At 40.4% G+C, this 15,071-nt stretch overlaps 1 protein-coding gene across 1 annotated transcript in view; it reads right to left on the reverse strand.

Moving 5' to 3' along the window:
- Positions 1–887: 887 nt before the first annotated feature.
- The window catches only part of LOC117141408 (prolactin-releasing peptide receptor), a 30,554-nt gene continuing 16,370 nt past the window's right edge, over positions 888–15,071 (reverse strand). Inside the window, exon 3 of the mRNA XM_033304831.1 lies at positions 888–3,009. The gene's annotated coding sequence lies outside the window, so the exon portion shown is untranslated. The remainder of the gene's footprint in view (positions 3,010–15,071) is intronic.

The raw sequence follows: 15,071 nt of genomic DNA on the forward strand, positions 1-15,071 counted from the left end.
GTATTATATCATACCTTGATTTATCATAATTTCAATTGCCCAACCGCCCAGCCATTGGCCATATTTGCGAAATTATCGTGTTGCTATGGTAATATTGGTTAACCAAGGCTTTAAGTGCAAATGCCGAACAGTAATAATCAAAATCAAAGGACCTTTCAGTTGATAATTGCGCAATAAATGCGCAAGCTAAGGGCCATAATGGAAATTAAAGCCTAAATGGCTGTCAATGAGTTTGCTTTTCGAATTACAACTCGTAGGGAATTATGGTGTTACCAATTTAAAGGCTTCCTCTAATTGATAAACAACTGCCCATGTAGCCACTCCATGTGGCTTTTGCTATCCACTTAGGTGCTCATATAAGTAAATTACAGATCTCGGAGCAGTTACATAGCAATCCCAGCGAGTTCGCAAGGATATTGGAAATAACTTGCAAGGACATAACTTTCATTCGAGGCGGAACAAAGTTTTCAGCATTGTTCGATCCGGTTATGAACTTCAACGTCAAACTTTTCGCATGCCAGCGTTTTAATTGAACCCCAGGAACGAACACACCTTGTCGTCCTTGATGCACTGACCTGCGGGGTGGGCTTCATGTGGGTCCTTCTTGGTCCTGTTGACCCAGTTGAGGGCTACTGGGTACATAAATTACCTAGTGACAAATCGCCTGTCTGCACATTTCTCCCAGTTTGTCATTTGTTTGTTTATTTGATCAAAGCACGCCAGCAGAACATTCAACTTTGTCACATGCTGAGAAGATGGAACAGTCCGCATTCCTCGGGGATTAGTTTACTACTCGTATTAAATGCAGATGGAGATACTTTAAGATGGTATGCAGACCCACATTCATTTAAACAGGCACTCCATTTGCTTCAACATCCATTATTTATTCGTGTGTCGGTAATCCGTATTTTAAAACATCTTTTTCGGCTACAAGTATAGTTTTTTTTTACTTTAAGATTAATACTCAGCTGTGTCTCATTGTTATTAAAATTATGCGTTTTTAACATGCTTCTATATTGTTAAGAGTTTCATATTGATCGTTTTAAATTTATTTCCAATTGTGTACTGTTTCTTGTTTAACATTTACGTTCTACAAACACAACCCTTAACTAGTGGGTGTTGAATTAACAACATTTAGCTTAAGATATTCGTACTCACATCAAATAACTCAAGTGTTTTCCTTCCTAGCTTAAAACCCATTTTAAAATGCCTTAAGTACTAGCTTAAGTTGAGTTTCACTTTTCGTAATACTAGGTTGTATGATCTCGCTTAAAATATTTATAATATTTCCTTAAGCCTGCGGATATAATAACTTTTTCCTTGTCTATTAAAATGCCCTTCAAAGTCTACATAACTTATCTTACTCGTTCATAATACATTGATACAACAGCCAACATTTAATTGTAGCTAATAACTCGAAGATTTACATTATTGGATATATAGAAAATTCCTATTAATTTCATGAGACCCTTTCGTGCTTGAATGCCAGTTTAAATTAACTTTAGCTTATCGAACGATTAGTGAGTATTCCGAAACATTCTATCAGTTAACTTAGCTTAGCTTTAAACGCTGACTAACATTAACTATAATTACGTATACGCAGCAGAAACATGTGGTCAAAGCGGAAACAACCAAAAGTACACCAAATCATGTGACTTGTTTTTGAAAGCCAGACTTAAGCTTTCAAAAGCGGGGCTCATGGTCAGCACAACTTTGCGTACTTTCGGTTTTGTATCTCCATGTTTTTGACAACTCATTTTCATACTCCCTTTACTTCTAGCATTTGATGCGCTTAGTCGGTAATCCTACATTTTAATTTTAATACCTAAACATATACATATATATTAACTATAATTCTTTTAGTTCTTTAGTTTTTACCTAAGCTCTGAAATACTTTACAAGCATGTCGAGCAGCTTAAAATTAAGTGAATGGCTGTCTTAGACCTGACACATTTTATTTGCTACGAATTATTTCGTGATAAAACATTTAAAGTTAGTTTAGTCACTCCTGATGCCTTTATATTCGGATATAGCCCCACTAAAATCGCCGGAATTTGATGGAAAAGTGGTAAATTATGGCGGAATATATAGGAAAAATGCCACGCATGGAAAAGTATCCCCATTTAAAGGTGAATCCCAAAAAGTGGTTTATCTTTCTTTGGTTTCAGTGACAAATTGTGCATTAAGGGATGGGATTTAATTCGTTTTCAGTTCAATTTCCGTTTCAATTTTGGCCGATGCCAACTGTCAGTCAAGTTTAAAACTCGTAAATTCAACGACCCGGTGCAAATCTCATCAATGTCAGCTTTTTTTCTTTATTGAGCTCCATCGGCCGTGGGAATGTTTGCATTTCCAAGTCGGGCAAATTATTGTTCTTGCCCAGAAAAACGAGTTGTAGCTGACATATTTCCGCACAATTGGGGATAAAAAGAGCTCGCCTGAAATTTAATTCCGTGCGACTGGCGAAAGCCAAAAACGCCAAAACGACAAGTGTCGCCTGGCAGTTGTTGCGAGTAGGTACAAATTGAAAGCGACAAAGGCAAACTGTTCTTCGGGGGATTTGGAGTTGGAATCACCCTGCGAGGCATTGTAAATATGCGAAATGGCCCGGCAATTGTCGCGACTTGAATGGCGGCGGAAAATTCGACAAAAAATAGCAGTATAAAGCGGCAGTTCTGCCCTCGGCACACTCCATTAGCCCACCCACTTACACACCACATACACCATCCATAAATATATATGTATATATACTATATGTACACACATCTGATATCAATAGCAATAGCTGATAGCTGTTTCAGCCAATTGCTAGACAACCTTCTCCTTCGGCATCGTTGTCACTTGATTTGCCATTTATCAGCATTTTTCTGCCCATCCATGTTGAGTGCGGTTTACAAAAGGACATTCGAATTCCAGCTGGCGTTTCCCTGCATTATTTTGGCTTGAATTACTGGCACAATTCAATAAGAGTCCGTCCACGACGGTTGCTTAGAAATGCGTTTCGAAAATCTGTAAAATAGAAAAACACAAATGAGAATGAAGTTTAGATTGCTTTCGGCGCTGGCAGATTGATTGACTTGCAGAAATATGTACATATGTTCTTGTGTGTAGTTAGCTATTTTTACAGGGAATTCTCAGTTTAATGATTTATTAATACCACACACAAAATAAGACCGCCCACATTGTGACATGCACATGTCGCCCACGTTTAAGCCCCAAGAAGGACGTAATACCTCTTCACTTGCAAGCGGCTTATGCCAATTTGTTTGCCATCTTGCGTCTACAAATCGCAAATCGCCTTTCAATGAGCCCAATATTGAAATTCAGGGCTCACACAAAGTATTTCGCTTTAATGATAACAACAGGAGGCATTGCACGTGGGGCAAATCAGATGAAATTTTATTAATAATAGTGCAAACTGCTTAATTGCCTCAGTAAGTAGTACTTATACTTATGGTACTAAGTACATCATACATTAAATCTAAATCAGTTTAGAAATCTGTTTAGACCCTTAACTCTAGTTGCTGAAGTTACTCTAGAAAACAAACAGAAAATTCCCAGTATTGAAATAATATAATGGCCATATGCCTGGATACCCATCATCAGGCTCCAGTAGTCTGCTTAATTAAAGGAGCATCGGATTGCAGGCGGTAGTGAATATTTGAGACCCAGACGGCGTTCTCGATGTTTGCCTTGCTGTCCTTGTTGACATCGCCATCTTACGAGTATTGTTTGCCGTCATCGGAATGTCCTTGTTCGTCCTCACCCGGAAAGTCCTAATTAGCATTAACCACTTGTTGCATAAGCTAACGCCCCCCGCCTTTTTTCCATTTCTCTCTGCAGAATAATGTACGTTTACATTACGTATACGCAGTGGAGTCGTGTTGTGGTTGCCATATCGAGTGACCTTAATACCGCCGTTATTATTTAAGCAATTCAATTATAGTGTATCTGTCTGTTGACTAGTGTTCTGAATTTAAATTACATTCAAATTCACACAATTCACACTGCTTTTGCTGGACATTATTCTGCAAAAAACCTGCTACATATCAAAGAACTGGGTGTCTAGGCACCCGGGTGTTTTTTGACACTCTACTTGCTTGTCTTAGTTGCTCAGTGCTTGCCTGCTCATGCAGATTTTAACTGGGTGTTTGTAAGTACCCGCGCTGTGAGTGGTGAGTGGCACCCACACTCAAAAATGTTGAGTGTGAGTCGAGTGGCAAAAAATGCCAACCTTGCAGTTCTCTGCTACGTATATTTATTTGTACGACGCATACTTAATAAATTGGCTTTTGACTTCGGCTAACGAACACTATTGTACATTTTAATTAAAACTGTAATATCAATTCTGAGTAAAGTTCCACAAAAATAATGTTCAAACTGCGGTCGACTACGCACACTTTCGATGGAAATCCGGCGGATGTTTCGTGCTGGGATTGTCATTAATTTCAAATGTGAATTTGGCAGGGCTCTAAATTTGTCAAATATACTTTTGTGTATATATATTTATATATATATATATATTATATATATTTTGTGACCACGAGATACAGGGATTAATATTGAAATATAAGCTGAGATAAACAAAGTCTCATTTTGATAACTTGGCGCATGCTTTTTAAACTGAATTTTAAACTATTTAGTTACACACAGAATGATTTTATTTAACTTTAAAATTAATTAAAATCAATCACAGTTATGAATGGCTTTCAACTATCTTTCGTTTTCACATTGAAGCAAAGATTTTCCTTTAATGTAAAGTGAAGGTGAAAGTGCACAGAAAAATCGCAGCTGGCTTTCGAGTTCAGCCGACACGTTTCTGCTGACAAATTAAATCAACTTGAATGCTAAATGCCGTTCGCTTGGGTGTTGATAATTGAAATAAAATTTGCCGCCTAACAAGGGGAAAAGTAACAAAGCAGGCGAAGAGCAGGACAACGAACAAGGACCAGGAGAAGGACCCATGGATGGCAGCTGGAGGTGGACAGGTGGTCCAAACAAAGGTAAACTTGGCCCGCAGCCTTAGCCATGGTCTTTGGCCTTTGTTTGTCCTCAGCTGGAACTGAAAGTCCGACCGCCTCGAACGCCGCCTTATTAAGTATTCATTATTGTCGACTGTGATTGTGTGTGTTTTGCGGGGATCCTTGTGGGCGTGTGACACTGCGAGAATTTTATGCCAGTTTAAGCATCACACTATTTATTCGCTTTCGACCATTATTTATTTATTATTTATATTGAACTAGAATTGAAATAGGAATGGCTAATAATTAATAACTAAAATATGATTTATTCAATATGGGTTTTTTCTTCCGGTGTTTGGGGTGCGTGAAGAAATTACTTGGCTGCGGTCTGCCAATCGGAATGCTTGACAGGAAGTGGGTGGAAATTGTAGAATCTCTGGCAAGCCAAAATTCACCTCTGTCGGTTTGGGACCCTAATTGCCAGCGGCACATTAATGTTTGTGTAATTAATTTTAATGATTGTACTTTTGCGCTTGTATCCCCACTCCCATCGATGCTCCCGAAATGTGTCCCCAAAAAAACAAAAGTTTCTTTTATTGCTTTGCTATTGTTCTTATTGGTCTTGGGATGGCTTTTCCGTGCTGTGTTTCGTAGCCTAGTTTCTGGAAGTTCTCTCAGGAAAACCAATAAGAAATGGCAATAAAATGTTTAGCAAAACAAGGCAATAAAAAAATCAATAAGGAAAGTGCAAGTGCAGAAAATGTTTAATTTTGGTGGACTAAAGTTGCTGCTTTTTTTCATTATTTTCTGTGCAGTAGAAATTTGAATGTATAGTGTGGCATATTTATTTCATAAGCAGGGTTTATTATTTAGTTTACTGGTGAAAAGCTGATCATTTATTTAATACGTTACGTTATTTATTTATTTATTAATTTTCCAGTTCCGATTTGCACTGACTGACTGACAACACCTGAGTACTTGTAACTTGGATTGCTCACATCTTGAAATGTCAGCCACATGCAATTGTCCTTTAGGAGCGCTCATGACTGGAGTGGATTTTAAGTTGGCCGCAATTGCGGATGGCGAGGCAAACAAACTCTGTGGTCCTGGGAACATATGTCGAGTTGGAGAGGAGAGGATGCCAGAGGATGCCCCACAGCCAGACAACTACACGGATTCCAAGGACGGCTCAACAGCACGCCGAGAAGGATGTTCTTTTTAATGAATTGCGATGCGGACTAAATTTAGCCGAGTTAGACAGTGTAGACAGACGACTGATTGGGGTGTCGGGGCATTTAATGAATTTTCCACAGGGCGTAATTAGGCAAAACAGGAAGTGAACGAGATGGGGGAGAGGAAACTGGGGAAAGGACTCGTAACGGGATCGGATGACAGTTCAATGACAGTCGCCGACACGTGTTGGTCTTTATGTAAATGAAGGTGTCGCACTGACATCACCGTTTAATGGCTGAGTTGAGCCATCGCGGCACTTCAATTCCTTCACTGGGTGCTTTGAATCATGCCGAGAGAAAGGGATGCCGGCTTGAATATTACAAAAAATTACTCAATGTATGCATGGAACATGGGAACATTTAACGCTATGAAATTTAATGAGCCCAAAATGGCGCATTAAATGACAGGACGAAGGACGAAGGCGCAGGAAGTGGATGCTGTCAAAGGCGGCCGAAAGTAAACTGATGTATTTTTAATTGCTGCATACATTAAAATAGATTTACATTGCGAGAGTGGGCCGGAAAAAGAGCAGCTTCTTCAGCTCCCAACCCACTGGAAAAACTGTACGCCGAAAAAAGGATTCCAAGGCTGTTCAAGCCACTGTATGTGTGTGGACAGTCCTCTTGCAAATATTTACTGCCGTCAGGAAGGGAGCTCCGTTTTTAGGCCGGGTCCATGCAAATCTGCCTGGAAATTCTGCTTAGTCGGGGCCATGGACAGTGACCTTATGCCAAGTCCTCAAGTCGACGGGGTTAAGTGAGGTCTGAGCTCTTGAGCCATCCGCTTGCTTAAATATGCCACCTAGGGCAATGCACTTTAAATATGATTCTATTTTGGGGTAGTCGCGCTTAAAATGTATTTCTGAATATTAAGTGTCAGAGGACTATGCGATTAATTGGGGGATTAATATTCTTTAGACAGTTGTTTTTGAGGCGTAAAAACAGCTTTAAATTAAAAAGTGTTATATCTCGTGCGTACTGATCATTAGAAGCATATCCGAAGCTGAATCCTAACTGAAAAGAACCCCTTTTATTGTCCTGCCAACAAAGTTGTCAAACATCCATTTGTGACCCTGATTTGGCAACTTGTTTTCAGCTTATTCGGGCCCCACTACTACTACACAATAATGGCCAAAAGGCGCGACTTAAGGCTAAGAGAAATGGCGACCCATTTCGAGGGCGCTGAAAAGAGTGCTACGGTTTTCTTCGGGCCACTAAGTTCTGTGTTCTGTGCCCTGTGACTGCTCCTGGCGCTGATATATCTGAAGTCATAAATATCCAGCGACCAGGGGACTCACTTAGGCACTCAAACGATGTGGCATTATTCAAAATATTAACTTGAGCTTAGACAATATTATGAAAGCAATAAGCGGGCCAGCAACTTAAAGTGAGTGAGCTCTTCTCCCATTATTTTTTGTCTTCTCTTAGACATTTTAGACGAAATTAAATTTTTCAAATATTTTTCCCCTCACACAATACCCATTGCGGTCTCCCAAGCGAATTTCGAAGGACTTCGGCGGGATGTGGTTTGTCAGAGAGTTTATAAAAGTAATTTGCCTGCGGCGGTCTTCGGGGAGGAGTGGGTACTATAATACACGCGCGGGGGAATAAACGGAAAATTTAATTTTAATTCACTTTCGTCGCTTCAATAATACATAAGTTAAGCTGGTCGGAAATTGTCAAACGGCCATCGCTTTCTTTAATTTATATGCATATTATTGATATGCCAGGCACGTAGGGTGGTAGTTGTTGTGGCTGTCGGACACGCGTATCCAAACGGAAAGGAAATCCTGTTGGGATGCGGAAAAATTAAAGAAATCAAGTTAAGCAAACAGCGGAAAAAATAAAATAAATAAGTTCTTTCGAAAAGAAGTTATTTGGAGCTTGTCGAAGCGGATTGTTCTATGTAAAATATCAATTATTAATACATATTCTTTACACTGTTGATTTGCGTAGCTAACTGCTATTAAACATTTTCCTCACATTTAGAAGGAAGATTTAAAAAAGCAACAGACGTTAACTAATTTTTTAACAATATTGGAAAAATCATATAAAAATTACAAACTTCTCTTTACAATGTTTTACTAACTAACTTATAAGTTTTTGATTATGTAAAAAGTAGCAAAATGTAAATTAACAGTTAAACAAGAGGAATTGCTACAGTCGAGTTTTGTAACCATCAGCTAGTTGGCATGAAATGTAATAAAATAAAGAAATTAACAACTTTTTTCCAAAGTGTGGGCGTGAAGGGTTCGTGCGGTTTGTGGGCGTTAGTATGACCGTGTTGGGAGTCATTAGAATCTTTATGCTCTAAGTCTCAACTTTATAGTTTTTTTTGTTCCAGAGATCACAGAGTTCATATGGACAAACAGACGAGTGATCCTGATAAAGAGTACATTCACTGAAAAGGATCTTTAACACTCCATTCTACATGTAATGTACATAATATGCCATCGTAATCACTAGTCGATTGCGAGTATTGTTGGGAGTTTAATGAGGTGCAATATTCAAAATTCGACTTTTGTATGATTTGTAATATTTAATATTATCTCAGTTTTATTAGTTTAATAAAGAGTTATAATCTTGTTAAAAATATGTTTTAATTTGAGAGTGCAAGCTCGTTTCAAGAGCAGCCCCTACCCTCAACTTCCTAATTAATTACTAAGATAGGCAATCCATCAGAGCTGCCAGACACGCCTCCAAGCCGCCTTTACATACTGCATTATATCTGATTTAAAAGCTGGCTTTGCTCAAACTGTCCTTCGCTCACCGATTGATTTGGATCGCAAGCCGAATACCGCGACCCACTCAGCCTGATTGTCATTGACGGAAAGGCCCGTCGAAAATGACTGATGATTTTTCCCGTCACTTGTGGGGATGCCTGTGGCTTAATGACATGCAGGTCGCTTCCATGTTGTCTCCAAAAAAAAAAGGAACAAGAGAAATCGCAGCTTTTTGTGGCACTGGAGCTGGAGTTTGTCTGGCTGAGATATCTGAACACTGAATCGCAACACTCGGCGTGTGTAGCTCCCTTGATTAAAATAATGTTAATGCTCAGGATTTTTCCCGTCACTTTTCATTTTGGCTATACCTTCTTGTTCCCCCTTCAACGTGATTTGTTGCTAGAACGTGATTGATTTTGACCGAGACTTTAATTGCAATTTTCTCTAATGACCCTCAACTGGGCTAAGGAACAGACACTTTCGGTAGCCCAACTGGTGAAGCAAGAAAATCGATGGAAAAGCTGAGATTTTTTCAAGCCAAGCTTTTCTGGTGACATTTTCCTTTCTTTTTGTGGAATTTGTATGCCTTGTGGCAGGTTTTTCCCTCTCTACCTGTGCACGATGAATTATGAGGCAGAAATTTGTCAGGATTTTCCCCTCTTGTAGACAGAATTTCGACCATAACCATCTGACAAGCTGAAGCCTGAAGTTGGGCAAAAAAAAAAGGAAAAATGTTCGAAATGTGATGAACACAAATTATGTTTTTCTCAGAAAATCTTATGTTCAGCAATTTAATTATTTTCTGAACCCATCTTATGGCTTAAAGTATTTTGCAAGTGAGTGCTTATCAACCTTCAAAAATAATAGTTTTTAATAACTTCATGCTTATTTCACCACTTTTCAAAGAACATCAAAAAGTCGCGTTATTCTTATTCACACAGAATGAAAAACTCATCTGCGCTCGCATTTATGATAATATTTCAGCGGTCTATTGTAATTTCCATGGAAGGATTTTCCTTTCACTTTCTTGTTTTCTCATACGCCTTTTTATCCGCTCACGTGAAAGTTTTTCGCGGCTTTTACTATTTTTTCCAGGCAACGCTGGGCTTTTCCCCTCGAAGGTATTAAAGCACAAACTCTTTAAATATAAACATTTCGCCGAGGCCCGTCTACATTGTTTATTTTTTAGCATTCATATTCTGTTTGCCTTCGCTCGCACATAAATTAAGAAATGGCTGAAAAAATTCCCTAGTCCACGGCTCGTTGATGACAGGCTCTCAAGCCGAGCGAACTTTTCCTTGACGCCCTTTAAGTCCCTGGCAACGCCACCTGCTGACAGGTGGAGTCCTCCGCCTAGACACTTCCACCAGCCGGGTTGGCTGGTGTTCCAAGGTACTTCTCGGGCTGCTCCAGCTCTCTACCCGGCAACTCCACGACTCCGACCCAATTACCACGCCTGGCTGACTCTGCCGCAGCTTTTTGTTTTCCCTGTTTTCTTTTTTTTTGCTTGGGGTTCCATGTTTTACACGGCTGTCATTCGAGACTCTGAGCTGCATAATTATGTATTTGAACCTTTTGAAAGGCATACGTCCTTCACTCGCACTCCTCGAGTGGAATGAAAGAGTGAATTCCAATCCAGAATCCTGAAGCATGCGAGAAATTCTGTGCAGAATGTGTAATTAGATTTCAGTTATTTTGAAAGGAATTCTCTGGCCATGTCATATACGCAGGCGTCTTGGCATTCTTGGCCAGAATAGCAGAAAACCAGAGGGTCAGCTGGCAAAACAAATTTCCTGGTCCATTATCCCGAAAATTACTTGTGCTCAAACTGTTCGGGTATTTGTGCTTGGCCAATTATTATAAAAGGCATTTCTCGTTTCATTAAACTTGTAATTGCCGGTTTGGCAACGCCTCGGAAACGCCGGTTTCCTTCGGCCCAAAATTGCCATTTTCGGGAACTTTAATAAATGCCAAGCCGCAAGCATTTTTAATATTAGCTCTAGCACCCATCTAGCCCTCTCGACTTTTGTCTCGCCAATCATTAAACACAAAATTTAATTAACTGTTAATAAAGTAGCTAATGAAGACAGCTCCAGAGGCCACCAGAGCTGGGCCACACCCCGTCTCGATTTCCCAGTTGGATGAGCCACTGTCAAGTTAATATTGCCTTTGGCTCATATTAAGTGGCGCTAAGCTCAGCTGTCAACACGGGCGAATCGTGGAGATGGGGCAGGACCAGGACGAGTGCCTTCTCCCCCATTCCCATAAAGAGTCAGGGATCAAAGGGAAAACTTCAAGCATAAATTAGACGTATATATGTACGTACTAACACTGTGGGCCACTTGCTTAAGTCCAACCTGACCACTGTCCGCCACGTTCCTCACATATAAGTCATGGCGAACGCCTTTTATGGCATTTAATGGAGCATAAACTTGGCTCGCTTTTATGGACAATTTCCATCAATAACAAAGACTGAATGCAGCCAGACATTAAGCCATCACACTCTGACGCACTTTCCTCGGAATGAACAGGACACTCGGAGAAATTAAAACGATTTCCGGGAATTTCATTAGCTTATCATCGATCATTGATTACAAGGAACTGATACTAATTCTTAGAAATAATTGTATATAAATAAATGCTAAAACACTCAAAAGTTCGGCAGGCAATAAATCTAAGCAGCTTCTTGTTGATTTTATACCCTCATCTAAATGTTCTTCTAGTAAATCATTTTTCTGCGCATTTGTTTGCCAAACATGTTTCTCAGCGAGGCGATGCGTTTAAATTGAAAAATGAATATTGGAAATCTTTTAATTTGATCAATCCCGCTCCATCCAGTGTAAATCGAATGGGTGCCAAGTCAGCTAGAAATTCCAGCGGCTGCCTCATCCGGGAAACTCTACGTGCCGGACATGGCTTTATAAACATATATATATATATATATATAAATATATATACAGACTCACCCCGAACAGTCGTAATTGTCCTGGGGCACTTTGGATGAGTGAGTTAAACGGCAGGACTGTTTAACTAAGCCTAGTTCAACATGTCTGGATGCCTCCTCATAATCGCTTGCCGCATAAAAAGAGGCATCAAGCTGATGGAGCAGAGCAGGTCCTTTATATATACATTATATATACATTTTACTGAGCAGCCCGACAACAAGTCAATAAAATTTATGACCATCAATTTCAATGTGTCGAAAGTTTTCCTTCTTTTCGCATTTCCCACTGCGGACAGGCAAGAACCTCGGGGGTCCGACGGAAGGTCCCTTGTTTTCTATAATTTATGCCGATGGGCAAACAGGAAAAATAAAGTTTTAGCTCATAAATTTGCCGCAGGCTGTCCTTAGCACCTAATTTGGCCCATTTTAAAGTGGTCTTGGCTCCAAGACTCCAAGGCTCCAGGACTCGAGCATCGCAGACTAGAACCGGAATCGGATGCCATCCCTCTGCTGTCCTTTCCACTTTCCGTTTTAATTGTTTGCTCAACACCTTGGCCAGTTTGCCTGGCCACCCATTACCCATTGTTGGCTTCAGCCTTGCTTACCCAACATAATAAAGCTTGTTAGCGTAATTGCTTAATTGGCCAAGTCCAGGGCTCTTTCTGTGGATATTCGCCGGGCTCTAATGGCCGTGTTTGTTGTTTGTTTTGACCCGATGACCATATGGGCAACAGCACTCTACCATACATATATGGCTGGCTTTCTGGCCAAACACTTTGAATTAAGTGCGAGTTGCATTGGTTGAATATGGATAGGCAAGTCAGTTTAGAAAATTTAATATTTAAGTTTTTAAAAAGTAGATTAGCTTCGCCTGAACTATTCAGACTTATCTAAGTTTCTGTTAATAGTTTCAGAGGCATTTTAGGTTTATCATTCCTTAATTAAACTTGGGCTCTTTGTATATTTCATTCTTCTCCACAGCACTTGGCCCTTTTTTCCATCTCAGCCACTCAGATAATTGGAAAATCTGTGGTAAATCTGCTAACCAGCTGCCACACTATCGATTACCACATGAAAAGGAGGCCAACTGGCATGTGTTCAGCCAACAATTAGAGACTTCCTTTCGGCGAAGAGGGAACTTCATTAAATGCGTTCATTTCCACATCGAATATCTGTCTGTCATTCAAGTTGGCTTACTCACCAGTTGATATACCTATCCCAAAGTGGCGAAGTGCTCTTAAGACACTTTATTTGCCTGCCAGTGGCGTGGCAAAAGGGGATAGTCTTCGCTTAGTAAACAAATGCATGAAATAGAGCTACAACTTAGATACAAGATACTTTCTTACCAAAAAGAAGCTGCAATTGGGCCAACTTATCTTTAAAGCGGTTATTGATGAGCCCGCTAAGCCACTGCTTATATGTTTCAGAACTCCACCCTTCAAATTGCCGAAGGGAACACATGTTCCGAAACACCTAAAACCCCCGGATACCATTCCCAATCCGATTCCGGATCCGTGGACTGCGGACTGCGACGATCGCGTGAACAAGTAAATGCCAGGCAATAATTTTTTTATTGCCAGCCAATGCCAAAAACATTTCGCATCGAGTGTAAGTACATATTGAAATAATGTTATTCCTCTGCGGGCGTGGGAGTGTGGAAGTGTGGGTGTCTGTCTGATAAGCAGCCAAAGTCCTTGTTATTGTAGCCGTTAAATCCGTACTCACACACACACTGGCACACTTGCACTCCCCCCGAAATGGATGGGGGCGTGGCATGTTTGCCGAACTCTCGATATTTACGAACTTGGTATCGCTTGCGTATCGCTTTAATCAGACTCTTTGATTTTACAACACCATTATGCACTTTTAGTGTGATTGATTGGGGTTGTGGAAAAGTGGCAAATGCATTTGGGCCATTCGGCCATTCGGCCCAAATGCGGATTTTCGAATTCAAATTCGATTGGGTAATAAAACAATGTGCATAAAAGGTTAACGATTGGCAATAAAATCCAAGGGCAGTGTCATTTGCAAATATATAGAAATTTAATTGCATTTACGGTGGCATGTGGAGAAAACACCTGCAGGTATTTGCTAAAACAAAAACTAGTCAGCAATTCAGAAATATGAAGCCATTTAAATGTATTCACAATTTGTTGCGTTTTGCTTTTCTATTCGTATGAAAACATTTATTGACCACAGTGAAATTTTAAGTCCTGAACGAACACATTTGCCAACCGCTTAAAACAGCGAAAAATTGGCTAACATTAAACAATTCGCAGTTGATGTGGTCTAAACCGAAAATTCCAATTGCATCCGTGTGGTTCGGGCCAAATACTTATTGCGGTGAGTGTTGCAAATTGCTGCAAATTTGATCTAACTAAAAGCGAGAACTTTTGTGCCTGGCACTTTTGGTCTGGAAACTTTGCAACAGTTATCAGTGGCAGTCCGGCTTACATTGTTCTCAATCGAAGTCACTGCACTGAGAGAAAATCAGTTGGGGTATTAAAATTTTTCCATTTAAAATGGGCCATTAGAAGGGGCTTAGTCCGTTCTTAAGCTTAACTTTAACTATTATCCCTTTATTTATTCGTTAGTGATTCATCTAATCTGGAATATAATGCACACAGAGTAGCAGCTGTGCACTTACCTATCATTTTTTCCAGTGCGTCAGTGCAAATAGTTAAATAAAAGTTTCGCACTTGCTAGCAAAAGGATGCCGTGCGTCCGGCCAGACTGCTCCAAATGCGGAGCAGTGAACCTCATGCATAATGCAGATGGTCGGACATGCAGCCATCTCGCTGAGCAGATTACAGTCGGTCTCCGTTTGCCGAGAGATGTATTTGAGATTTGCGGGGCATTCCCACAGCCATTCATTCATTCATTCGTTTTATTCGGAGCCCATCCTGGCACTCCAGCTCCAAGCTCCCAGCTCCTCCGCACAAGTCCTGGCCGCAGGAGCTCCGCTTATTTACTGTCCGGCTTGTCAGGCCGGCAGGGTAATTAGGCAGAGTCGTGTGGGATTGTGCCCAGCTAACGACCCGCCTGAATAATTCATTAGCCGGAGGTCCTCAGACCCGCTATTCACCATGCCACATACACCATCCACCATCCACTAGCCACATCCTGGTCTCGCTGGCATCTGTGCTTTCAAAAACCCACCGCAAACATAACCCAAATGCAAACAAGAACATCCTCTGGCTAGTTGGTATTT

The sequence above is a fragment of the Drosophila mauritiana genome, chromosome 3L, assembly GCF_004382145.1.
Source record: "Drosophila mauritiana strain mau12 chromosome 3L, ASM438214v1, whole genome shotgun sequence".
Taxonomy (NCBI): Eukaryota; Metazoa; Arthropoda; class Insecta; order Diptera; family Drosophilidae; genus Drosophila; species Drosophila mauritiana.